The sequence below is a fragment of the Hydractinia symbiolongicarpus genome, chromosome 8, assembly GCF_029227915.1.
Source record: "Hydractinia symbiolongicarpus strain clone_291-10 chromosome 8, HSymV2.1, whole genome shotgun sequence".
Taxonomy (NCBI): domain Eukaryota; kingdom Metazoa; phylum Cnidaria; class Hydrozoa; order Anthoathecata; family Hydractiniidae; genus Hydractinia; species Hydractinia symbiolongicarpus.
In genome coordinates, this window is record NC_079882.1 from 16,872,577 (window position 1) to 16,885,877 (window position 13,301).

A 13,301-nucleotide genomic window follows, 5' to 3' on the forward strand; every position below is an offset into this window, starting at 1 on the left:
AACACTCTTAACTACGTGCACAGTCCTATAAAGGCTGTAATATGGCCTTTTGCAGTCTAATAAAAGCCTCACACGTAAATCACGTGGTTCCATCTGCCTGCGCAGGTTACCATTGGACTATTCCTTCCAGTCTCACTGCACTACAACGTCCCAAGTCGTTTTCATTGGCGAAGTTGCCTTAGAACACTCTTAACTACGTGCACAGTCCTATAAAGGCTGTAATATGGCCTTTTGCAGTCTAATAAAGGCCTCACACGTAAATCACGTTGTTTCACCTGCCTGCGCAGGTTACCATCGGCATAGTCCTTCCAGTCTCAATGTGCTACAACGTCCCAAGTCGTTTTCATTAGCGCCGTTGCTTTACAACACTCTTAACTACGTGCACAGTCCTATAAAGGCTGTAATATGGCCTTTTGCAGTCTAATAAAGGCCTCACACGTAAATCACGTGATTTCACCGGTCTGCGCAGGTTACCATTGGCCTAGTCCTTCCAGTCTCAATGCGCTACAACGTCCCAAGTCGTTTTCATTATCGCTGTTGCCTTACAACACTCTTAAATACGTGCACAGTCCTATAAAGGCTATAATATGGCCTTTTGCAGTCTAATAAAGGCCTCACACGTAAATCACGTTGTTTCACCTGCCTGCGCAGGTTACCATCGGCCTAGTCCTTCCAGTCTCAATGTGCTACAACGTCCCAAGTCGTTTTCATTAGCGCCGTTGCTTTACAACACTCTTAACTACGTGCACAGTCCTATAAAGGCTGTAATATTGGCTTTTGCAGTCTAATAAAGGCCTCACACGTAAATCACGTGATTTCACCGGTCTGCACAGGTTATCATTGGCCTAGTCCTTCCAGTCTCAATGCGCTACAACGTCCCAAGTCGTTTTCATTATCGCTGTTGCCATACAACACCCTTAACTACGTGCACAGTCCTATAAAGGCTGTAATATGGCCTTTTGCAGTCTAATAAAGGCTTCACACGTAAATCACGTTGTTTCACCTACCTGCGCAGGTTACCATTGGCCTAGTCCTTCCAGTCTCAATGTGCTACAACGTCCCAAGTCGTTTTCATTAGCGCCGTTGCTTTACAACACTCTTAACTACGTTCACAGTCCTATAAAGTCTGTAATATAGCCTTTTGCAGTCTAATAAAGGCCTCACACGTAAATCACTTGGTTCCATCTGCCTGCGCAGGTTACCACTGGACTATTCCTTCCAGTCTCAATGCGCTACAACGTCCCAAGTCGTTTTCATTGGCGCCCTTGCTTTACAACACTCATAACTACGTGCACAGTCCTATAAAGGCTGTAATATGGCCCTTTGCAGTCTAATAAAGGCTTCACACGTAAATCACGTGGCTTCACATGCCTGCGCAGGTTACCATTGGCCTAGTCCTTCCAGTCTCAATGTGCAACAACGTCTCAAGTCGTGTTCATCAGCGCCGTTGCCTTAAGACACTCTTAACTACGTGCACAGTCCTATAAAGGCTGTAATATGGCCCTTTGCTGTCTAATAAAGGCCTCACACGTTAATCACGTGGTTTCACCCTTCTGCGCAGGTCACCATTGGACTAGTCGTTCCAGTCTCAATGCGCTACAACCTCCCAAGTCGTTTTCATTAGCGCTGTTGCTTTACAACACTCTTAACTACGTGCACAGTCCTATAAAGGCTGTAATATGGCCTTTTGCAGTATAATAAAGGCCTCACACGTAAATCACATGGTTTCACCGATCTGCGCAGGATACCATTGGACTATTCCTTCAAGTCTAAATGCGCTACAACGTCTCAAGTCATTTTCATTATCGCTGTTGCCTTACAACACTCTTAAATACGTGCACAGTCATATAAAGGCTGTAATATGGCCTTTTGCACTCTAATAAAGGCCTCACACGTAAATCACGTGGTTTCACCGGTCTGCGCAGGTTACCATTGGACTATTCCTTCCAGTCTCAATGCACTACAACGTCCCAAGTCGTTTTCATTAGCGCCGTTGCCTTACAACACTCTTAACTACGTTCACAGTCCTATAAAGGCTGTAATTTGGCCTTTTGCAGTCTAATAAAGGCCTCACACGTTAATGACGTGGTTTCACCGGTCTGCGCAGGTTACCATTGGACTATTCCTTCCAGTCTAAATGAGCTGCAACGTCTCAAGTCGTTTTTATTATCGCTGTTGCCTTACAACACTCTTAAATACTTGCACAGTCCTATAAAGGCTGTAATATGGCCTTTTGCAGTCTAATAAAGGCCTCACACGTAAATCACGTGGTTTCACCGGTCTGCGCAGGTTTCCATTGGCCTAGTCCTTCCAGTCTCAATGCGCTACAACGTCCCAAGCCGTTTTCATTAGCGAAGTTGCCTTAGAACAATCTTAACTACGTCCTAGTCCTATAAAGGCTGTATTATGGCCTTTTGCAGTCTAATAAATGCCTCACACGTAAATCACGTGGTTCCATCTGCCTGCGCAGGTTACCATTGGACTATTCCTTCCAGTCTCAATGCACTACAACGTTCCAAGTGGTTTTTCTTAGCGCCGTGGCCTTAGAACACTCTTAACTACGTGCACAGTCCTATAAAGGCTGTAATATGGCCCTTTGCAGTCTAATAAAGGCCACACACGTAAATCACGTTGTTCCATTTGCCTGTGCAGGTTTCCATTGGCCTAGTCCTTCCAGTCTCAATGTGCTACAACGTCTCAAGTCGTTTTCATTAGCGCCGTTGCCTTAAGACACTCTTAACTACGTGCACAGTCCTATAAAGGCTGTAGTATTGCCCTTTGCAGTCTAATAAAGGCCTCACACGTTAATCACGTGTTTTCACCGGTCTGCGCAGGTCACCATTGGCCTAGTCCTTCCAGTCTCAATGCGCTACAACGTCCCAAGTCGTTTTTATTAGCGCCGCTGCCTTACAACACTCTTAACTACGTGCACAGTCCTATAAAGGCTGTAATTTGGCCTTTTGCAGTCTAGTAAAGGCTTCATACGTAAATCACGTGGTTTCACCTGCCTGCGCAGGTTGCCATTGGTCTAGTCCTTTCAGTCTCAATGTGCTACAACGTCCCAAGTCGTTTTCATTGGCGAAGTTGCCTTAGAACACTCTTAACTACGTGCACAGTCCTATAAAGGCTGTAATATGGCCTTTTGCAGTCTAGTAAAAGCTTCATACGTAAATCACGTGGTTTCACCTGCCTGCGCAGGTTACCATTGGTATAGTCCTTCCAGTCTCCATGTGCTACAACGTCCCAAGTCGTTTTCATTAGCGCCATTGTTTTACAACACTCTTAACTACGTGCACAGTCCTATAAAGGCTGTAATATGGCCCTTTGCAGTCTAATAAAAGCCTCACACGTAAATCACGTGGTTCCATCTGCCTGCGCAGGTTACCATTGGACTATTCCTTCCAGTCTCAATGCACTACAACGTCCCAAGTCGTTTGCATTGGCGAAGTTGCCTTAGAACACTCTTAACTACGTGCACAGTCCTATAAAGGCTGTAATATGGCCTTTTGCAGTCTAATAAAGGCCTCACACGTAAATCACGTGGTTTCACCTGTCGGCGTAGGTTACCATTGGCCTAGTCCTTACAGTCTCAATGCGCTACAACGTCCCAAGTCGTTTTCATTAGCGCCGTTGCCTTAAGACACTCTTAACTACGTGCACAGTCCTATAAAGGCTGTAATATGGCCCTTTGCAGTCTAATAAAGGCTTCACACGTAAATCACGTTATTCCATTTGCCTGTGCAGGTTTCCATTGGCCTAGTCCTTCCAGTCTCAATGTGCTACAACGTCTCAAGTCGTTTTCATTAGCGCCATTGCCTTAAGACACTCTTAACTACGTGCACAGTCCTATAAAGGCTGTAGTATTGCCCTTTGCAGTCTAATAAATGTCTCACACGTTAATCACGTGGTTTCACCGGTCTGCGCAGGTCACCATTGGCCTAGTCCTTCCAGTCTCAATGCGCTACAACGTCCCAAGTCGTTTTCATTAGCGCCGTTGCCTTACAACACTCTTAACTACGTGCACAGTCCTATAAAGGCTGTAATTTGGCCTTTTGCAGTCTAATAAAGGCCTCACACGTTAATGACGTGGTTTTACCGGTCTGCGCAGGCTACCATTGGACTATTCCTTCCAGTCTAAATGAGATGCAACGTCTCAAGTCGTTTTTATTATCGCTGTTGCCTTACAACACTCTTAAATACTTGCACAGTCCTATAAAGGCTGTAATATGGCCTTTTGCAGTCTAATAAAGGCCTCACACGTAAATCACGTGGTTCCATCTGCCTGCGCAGGTTACCATTGGACTATTCCTTCCAGTCTCAATGCACTACAACGTCCCAAGTCGTTTTCATTGGCGAAGTTGCCTTAGAACACTCTTAACTACGTGCACAGTCCTATAAAGGCTGTAATATGGCCTTTTGCAGTCTAATAAAGGCCTCACACGTAAATCACGTTGTTTCACCTGCCTGCGCAGGTTACCATCGGCCTAGTCCTTCCAGTCTCAATGTGCTACAACGTCCCAAGTCGTTTTCATTAGCGCCGTTGCTTTACAACACTCCTAACTACGTGCACAGTCCTATAAAGGCTGTAATATGGCCTTTTGCAGTCTAGTAAAGGCTTCATGCGTAAATCACGTGGTTTCACCTGCCTGCGCAGGTTACCATTGGTCTAGTCCTTTCAGTCTCAATGTGCTACAACGTCCCAAGTCGTTTTCATTGGCGAATTTGCCTTAGAACACTCTTAACTACGTGCACAGTCCTATAAAGGCTGTAATATGGCCTTTTGCAGTCTAATAAAGGCCTCACACGTAAATCACGTGGTTTAACCTGTCTGCACAGGTTACCATTGGTCTAGTCCTTACAGTCTCAATGCGCTACAACGTCCCAAGTGTTTTTATTAGCGCCGTTGCCTTACAACACTCTTAACTGCGTGCACAGTCCTATAAAGGCTGTAATTTGGCCTTTTGCAGTCTAGCAAAGGATTCATACGTAAATCACGTGGTTTCACCTGCCTGCGCAGGTTACCATTGGTCTAGTCCTTCCAGTCTCCATGTGCTACAACGTCCCAAGTCGTTTTCATTGGCGAAGTTGCCTTAGAACACTCTTAACTACGTGCACAGTCCTATAAAGGCTGTAATATGGCCTTTTGCAGTCTAATAAAGGCCTCACACGTAAATCACGTTGTTTCACCTGCCTGCGCAGGTTACCATCGGCCTAGTCCTTCCAGTCTCAATGTGCTACAACGTCCCAAGTCGTTTTCATTAGCGCCGTTGCTTTACAACACTCTTAACTACGTGCACAGTCCTATAAAGGCTGTAATATGGCCTTTTGCAGTCTAGTAAAGGCTTCATGCGTAAATCACGTGGTTTCACCTGCCTGCGCAGGTTACCATTGGTCTAGTCCTTTCAGTCTCAATGTGCTACAACGTCCCAAGTCGTTTTCATTGGCGAATTTGCCTTAGAACACTCTTAACTACGTGCACAGTCCTATAAAGGCTGTAATATGGCCTTTTGCAGTCTAATAAAGGCCTCACACGTAAATCACGTGGTTTAACCTGTCTGCACAGGTTACCATTGGTCTAGTCCTTACAGTCTCAATGCGCTACAACGTCCCAAGTGTTTTTATTAGCGCCGTTGCCTTACAACACTCTTAACTGCGTGCACAGTCCTATAAAGGCTGTAATTTGGCCTTTTGCAGTCTAGCAAAGGCTTCATACGTAAATCACGTGGTTTCACCTGCCTGCGCAGGTTACCATTGGTCTAGTCCTTCCAGTCTCCATGTGCTACAACGTCCCAAGTCGTTTTCATTAGCGCCATTGCTTTACAACACTCTTAACTACGTGCAGAGTCCTATAAAGGCTGTAATATGGCCTTTTGCAGTCTAATAAAAGCCTCACACGTAAATCACGTGGTTCCATCTGCCTGCGCAGGTTACCATTGGACTATTCCTTCCAGTCTCAATGCACTACAACGTCCCAAGTTGTTTTCATTGGCGAAGTTGCCTTAGAACACTCTTAACTACGTGCACAGTCCTATAAAGGCTGTAATATGGCCTTTTGCAGTCTAATAAAGGCCTCACACGTAAATCACGTTGTTTCACCTGCCTGCGCAGGTTACCATCGGCCTAGTCCTTCCAGTCTCAATGTGCTACAACGTCCCAAGTCGTTTTCATTAGCGCCGTTGCTTTACAACACTCTTAACTACGTTCACAGTCCTATAAAGGCTGTAATATGGCCTTTTGCGGTCTAATAAAGGCCTCACACGTAAATCACTTGGTTCCATCTGCCTGCGCAGGTTACCACTGGACTATTCCTTCCAGTCTCAATGCACTACAACGTTTCAAGTGGTTTTCCTTAGCGCCGTGGCCTTAGAACACTCTTAACTACCTGCACAGTCCTGTAAAGGCTGTAATATGGCCTTTTGCAGTCTATTAAAGGCCTCACACGTAAATCACGTGGTTTCACCTGTCTGCGCAGGTTACCATTGGCCTAGTCCTTACATTCTCAATGCGCTACAACGTCCCAAGTCGTTTTCATTGGCGCCGTTGCTTTACAACACTCTTAACTACGTGCACAGTCCTATAAAGGCTGTAATTTGGCCTTTTGCAGTCTAGCAAAGGCTTCATACGTAAATCACGTGGTTTCACCTGCCTGCGCAGGTTACCATTGGTCTAGTCCTTCCAGTCTCCATGTGCTACAATGTCCCAAGTCGTTTTCATTAGCGCCATTGCTTTACAACACTCTTAACTACGTGCACAGTCCTATAAAGGCTGTAATATGGCCTTTTGCAGTCTAATAAAAGCCTCACACGTAAATCACGTGGTTCCATCTGCCTGCGCAGGTTACCATTGGACTATTCCTTCCAGTCTCAATGCACTACAACGTCCCAAGTCGTTTTCATTGGCGAAGTTGCCTTAGAACACTCTTAACTACGTGCACAGTCCTATAAAGGCTGTAATATGGCCTTTTGCAGTCTAATAAAGGCCTCACACGTGAATCACGTTGTTTCACCTGCCTGCGCAGGTTACCATCGGCATAGTCCTTCCAGTCCCAATGTGCTACAACGTCCCAAGTCGTTTTCATTAGCGCCGTTGCTTTACAACACTCTTAACTACGTGCACAGTCCTATAAAGGCTGTAATATGGCCTTTTGCAGTCTAATAAAGGCCTCACACGTAAATCACGTGATTTCACCGGTCTGCGCAGGTTACCATTGGCCTAGTCCTTCCAGTCTCAATGCGCTACAACGTCCCAAGTCGTTTTCATTATCGCTGTTGCCTTACAACACTCTTAAATACGTGCACAGTCCTATAAAGGCTGTAATATGGCCTTTTGCAGTCTAATAAAGGCCTCACACGTAAATCACGTTGTTTCACCTGCCTGCGCAGGTTACCATCGGCCTAGTCCTTCCAGTCTCAATGTGCTACAACGTCCCAAGTCGTTTTCATTGGCGAAGTTGCCTTAGAACACTCTTAACGTGCACAGGCCTATAAAGGCTGTAATATGGCCTTTTGCAGTGTAATAAAGGCCTCACACGTAAATCACGTGGTTTCACCTGTCTGCGTAGGTTACAATTGGCCTAGTCCTTACAGTCTCAATGCGCTACAACGTCCCAAGTCGTTTTCATTGGCGAAGTTGCCTTAGAACACTCTTAACTACGTGCACAGTCCTATAAAGGCTGTGATATGGCCTTTTGCAGTCTAGTAAAGGCCTCCCACGTAAATCACGTGGTTTCACCGGTCTGCGCAGGTCACCATTGGCCTAGTCCTTCCAGTCTCAATGCACTACAACGTCCCAAGTCGTTTTCATTAGTGCCGCTGCCTTACAACACTCTTAACTACGTGAACAGTCCTATAAAGGCTGTAATTTGGCCTTTTGCAGTCTAGTAAAGGCTTCATGCGTAAATCACGTGGTTTCACCTGCCTGCGCAGGTTACCATTGGTCTAGTCCTTCCAGTCTCCATGTGCTACAACGTCCCAAGTCGTTTTCATTAGCGCCATTGCTTTACAACACTCTTAACTACGTGCACAGTCCTATAAAGGCTGTAATATGGCCTTTTGCAGTCTAATAAAAGCCTCACACGTAAATCACGTGGTTTCACCTGTCTGCGTAGGTTACAATTGGCCTAGTCCTTACAGTCTCAATGCGCTACAACGTCCCAAGTCGTTTTCATTGGCGAAGTTGCCTTAGAACACTCTTAACTACGTGCACAGTCCTATAAAGGCTGTGATATGGCGTTTTGCAGTCTAGTAAAGGCCTCACACGTAAATCACGTGGTTTCAACGGTCTGCGCAGGTCACCATTGGCCTAGTCCTTCCAGTCTCAATGCACTACAACGTCCCAAGTCGTTTTCATTAGCGCCGCTGCCTTACAACACTCTTAACTACGTGAACAGTCCTATAAAGGCTGTAATTTGGCCTTTTGCAGTCTAGTAAAGGCTTCATGCGTAAATCACGTGGTTTCACCTGCCTGCGCAGGTTACCATTGGTCTAGTCCTTTCAGTCTCAATGTGCTACAACGTCCCAAGTCGTTTTCATTGGCGAATTTGCCTTAGAACACTCTTAACTACGTGCACAGTCCTATAAAGGCTGTAATATGGCCTTTTGCAGTCTAATAAAGGCCTCACACGTAAATCACGTGGTTTAACCTGTCTGCACAGGTTACCATTGGTCTAGTCCTTACAGTCTCAATGCGCTACAACGTCCCAAGTGTTTTTATTAGCGCCGTTGCCTTACAACACTCTTAACTGCGTGCACAGTCCTATAAAGGCTGTAATTTGGCTTTTTGCAGTCTAGCAAAGGCTTCATACGTAAATCACGTGGTTTCACCTGCCTGTGCAGGTTACCATTGGTCTAGTCCTTCCAGTCGCCATGTGCTACAACGTCCCAAGTCGTTTTCATTAGCGCCATTGCTTTACAACACTCTTAACTACGTGCACAGTCCTATAAAGGCTGTAATATGGCCTTTTGCAGTCTAATAAAAGCCTCACACGTAAATCACGTGGTTCCATCTGCCTGCGCAGGTTACCATTGGACTATTCCTTCCAGTCTCAATGCACTACAACGTCCCAAGTCGTTTTCATTGGCGAAGTTGCCTTAGAACACTCTTAACTACGTGCACAGTCCTATAAAGGCTGTAATATGGCCTTTTGCAGTCTAATAAAGGCCTCACACGTAAATCACGTTGTTTCACCTGCCTGCGCAGGTTACCATCGGCCTAGTCCTTCCAGTCTCAATGTGCTACAACGTCCCAAGTCGTTTTCATTAGCGCCGTTGCTTTACAACACTCTTAACTACGTGCACAGTCCTATAAAGGCTGTAATATGGCCTTTTGCAGTCTAATAAAGGCCTCACGCGTAAATCACGTGATTTCACCGGTCTGCGCAGGTTACCATTGGCCTAGTCCTTCCAGTCTCAATGCGCTACAACGTCCCAAGTCGTTTTCATTATCGCTGTTGCCTTACAACACTCTTAACTACGTGCACAGTCCTATAAAGGCTGTAATATGGCCTTTTGCGGTCTAATAAAGGCCTCACACGTAAATCACTTGGTTCCATCTGCCTGCGCAGGTTACCACTGGACTATTCCTTCCAGTCTCAATGCACTACAACGTTTCAAGTGGTTTTCCTTAGCGCCGTGGCCTTAGAACACTCTTAACTACCTGTACAGTCCTGTAAAGGCTGTAATATGGCCTTTTGCAGTCTATTAAAGGCCTCACACGTTAATCACGTGGTTTCACCTGTCTGCGCAGGTTACCATTGGCCTAGTCCTTACATTCTCAATGCGCTACAACGTCCCAAGTCGTTTTCATTGGCGCCGTTGCTTTACAACACTCTTAACTACGTGCACAGTCCTATAAAGGCTGTAATTTGGCCTTTTGCAGTCTAGCAAAGGCTTCATACGTAAATCACGTGGTTTCACCTGCCTGCGCAGGTTACCATTGGTCTAGTCCTTCCAGTCTCCATGTGCTACAACGTCCCAAGTCGTTTTCATTAGCGCCATTGCTTTACAACACTCTTAACTACGTGCACAGTCCTATAAAGGCTGTAATATGGCCTTTTGCAGTCTAATAAAAGCCTCACACGTAAATCACGTGGTTCCATCTGCCTGCGCAGGTTACCATTGGCCTAGTCCTTCCAGTCTCAATGCACTACAACGTCCCAAGTCGTTTTCATTATCGCTGTTGCCTTACAACACTCTTAAATACGTGCACAGTCCTATAAAGGCTGTAATATGGCCTTTTGCAGTCTAATAAAGGCCTCACACGTAAATCACGTTGTTTCACCTGCCTGCGCAGGTTACCATCGGCCTAGTCCTTCCAGTCTCAATGTGCTACGACGTCCCAAGTCGTTTTCATTAGCGCCGTTGCTTTACAACACTCTTAACTACGTGCACAGTCCTATAAAGGCTGTAATATTGGCTTTTGCAGTCTAATAAAGGCCTCACACGTAAATCACGTGATTTCACCGGTCTGCGCAGGTTATCATTGGCCTAGTCCTTCCAGTCTCAATGCGCTACAACGTCCCAAGTCGTTTTCATTATCGCTGTTGCCTTACAACACTCTTAAATACGTGCACAGTCCTATAAAGGCTGTAATATGGCCTTTTGCAGTCTAATAAAGGCCTCACACGTAAATCGCGTGGTTCCATTTGTCTGTGCAGGTTACCATTGGACTATTACTTCCAGTCTCAATGCGCTACAGCGTCCCAAGTCATTTTCATTAGCGCCGTTGCCATACAACACTCTTAACTACGTGCACAGTCCTATAAAGGCTGTAATATGGCCTTTTGCAGTCTAATAAAGGCCCCACACGTAAATCACGTGGTTTCACCGGTCTGCGCCGGTTACCATTGGCCTAGTCCTTCCAGTCTCAATGTGCTACAACGTCCCAAGTAGTTTTCATTAGCGCCGTTGCCTTACAACACTCTTAACTACGTGCACAGTCCTATAAAGGCTGTAATATGGCCTTTTGCAGTCTAATAAAGGCTTCACACGTAAATCACGTGGTTTCACCTGTCTGCGTAGGTTACCATTGGCCTAGTCCTTACAATTTCAATGCGCTACAACGTCCCAAGTCGTTTTCATTGGCGAAGTTGCCTTAGAACACTCTTAACGTGCACAGGCCTATAAAGGCTGTAATATGGCCTTTTGCAGTCTAATAAAGGCCTCACACGTAAATCACGTGGTCTCACCTGTCTGTGCAGGTTACCATTGGACTAGTCGTTCCAGTCTCAATGCGCTACAACGTCCCAAGTCGTTTTCATTAGCGCCGTTGCATTACAACACTCTTAACTACGTGCACAGTCCTATAAAGGCTGTAATATAGCCTTTTGCAGTCTAATAAAGGCCTCACACGTAAATCACGTGGTTTCACCTGTCTGCGTAGGTTACAATTGGCCTAGTCCTTACAGTCTCAATGCGCTACAACGTCCCAAGTCGTTTTCATTGGCGAAGTTGCCTTAGAACACTCTTAACTACGTGCACAGTCCTATAAAGGCTGTGATATGGCCTTTTGCAGTCTAGTAAAGGCCTCACACGTAAATCACGTGGTTTCACCGGTCTGCGCAGGTCACCATTGGCCTAGTCCTTCCAGTCTCAATGCACTACAACGTCCCAAGTCGTTTTCATTAGCGCCGCTGCCTTACAACACTCTTAACTACGTGAACAGTCCTATAAAGGCTGTAATTTGGCCTTTTGCTGTCTAGTAAAGGCTTCATGCGTAAATCACGTGGTTTCACCTGCCTGCGCAGGTTACCATTGGTCTAGTCCTTTCAGTCTCAATGTGCTACAACGTCCCAAGTCGTTTTCATTGGCGAATTTGCCTTAGAACACTCTTAACTACGTGCACAGTCCTATAAAGGCTGTAATATGGCCTTTTGCAGTCTAATAAAGGCCTCACACGTAAATCACGTGGTTTAACCTGTCTGCACAGGTTACCATTGGTCTAGTCCTTACACTCTCAATGCGCTACAACGTCCCAAGTGTTTTTATTAGCGCCGTTGCCTTACAACACTCTTAACTGCGTGCACAGTCCTATAAAGGCTGTAATTTGGCCTTTTGCAGTCTAGCAAAGGCTTCATACGTAAATCACGTGGTTTCACCTGCCTGCGCAGGTTACCATTGGTCTAGTCCTTCCAGTCTTCATGTGCTACAACGTCCCAAGTCGTTTTCATTAGCGCCATTGCTTTACAACACTCTTAACTACGTGCACAGTCCTATAAAGGCTGTAATATGGCCTTTTGCAGTCTAATAAAAGCCTCACACGTAAATCACGTGGTTCCATCTGCCTGCGCAGGTTACCATTGGACTATTCCTTCCAGTCTCAATGCACTACAACGTCCCAAGTCGTTTTCATTGGCGAAGTTGCCTTAGAACACTGTTAACTACGTGCACAGTCCTATAAAGGCTGTAATATGGCCTTTTGCAGTCTAATAAAGGCCTCACACGTAAATCACGTTGTTTCACCTGCCTGCGCAGGTTACCATCGGCCTAGTCCTTCCAGTCTCAATGTGCTACAACGTCCCAAGTCGTTTTCATTAGCGCCGTTGCTTTACAACACTCTTAACTACGTGCACAGTCCTATAAAGGCTGTAATGTGGCCTTTTGCAGTCTAATAAAGGCCTCACACGTAAATCACGTGATTTCACCGGTCTGCGCAGGTTACCATTGGCCTAGTCCTTCCAGTCTCAATGCGCTACAACGTCCCAAGTCGTTTTCATTATCGCTGTTGCCTTACAACACTCTTAAATGCGTGCACAGTCCTATAAAGGCTGTAATATGGCCTTTTGCAGTCTAATAAAGGCCTCACACGTAAATCACGTTGTTTCACCTGCCTGCGCAGGTTACCATCGGCCTAGTCCTTCCAGTCTCAATGTGCTACAACGTCCCAAGTCGTTTTCATTAGCGCCGTTGCTTTACAACACTCTTAACTACGTGCACAGTCCTATAAAGGCTGTAATATTGGCTTTTGCAGTCTAATAAAGGCCTCACACGTAAATCACGTGATTTCACCGGTCTGCGCAGGTTATCATTGGCCTAGTCCTTCCAGTCTCAATGCGCTACAACGTCCCAAGTCGTTTTCATTATCGCTGTTGCCTTACAACACTCTTAAATACGTGCACAGTCCTATAAAGGCTGTAATATGGCCTTTTGCAGTCTAATAAAGGCCTCACACGTAAATCGCGTGGTTCCATTTGTCTGTGCTGGTTACCATTGGACTATTACTTCCAGTCTCAATGCGCTACAGCGTCCCAAGTCATTTTCATTAGCGCTGTTGCCATACAACACTTTTAACTACGTGCACAGTCC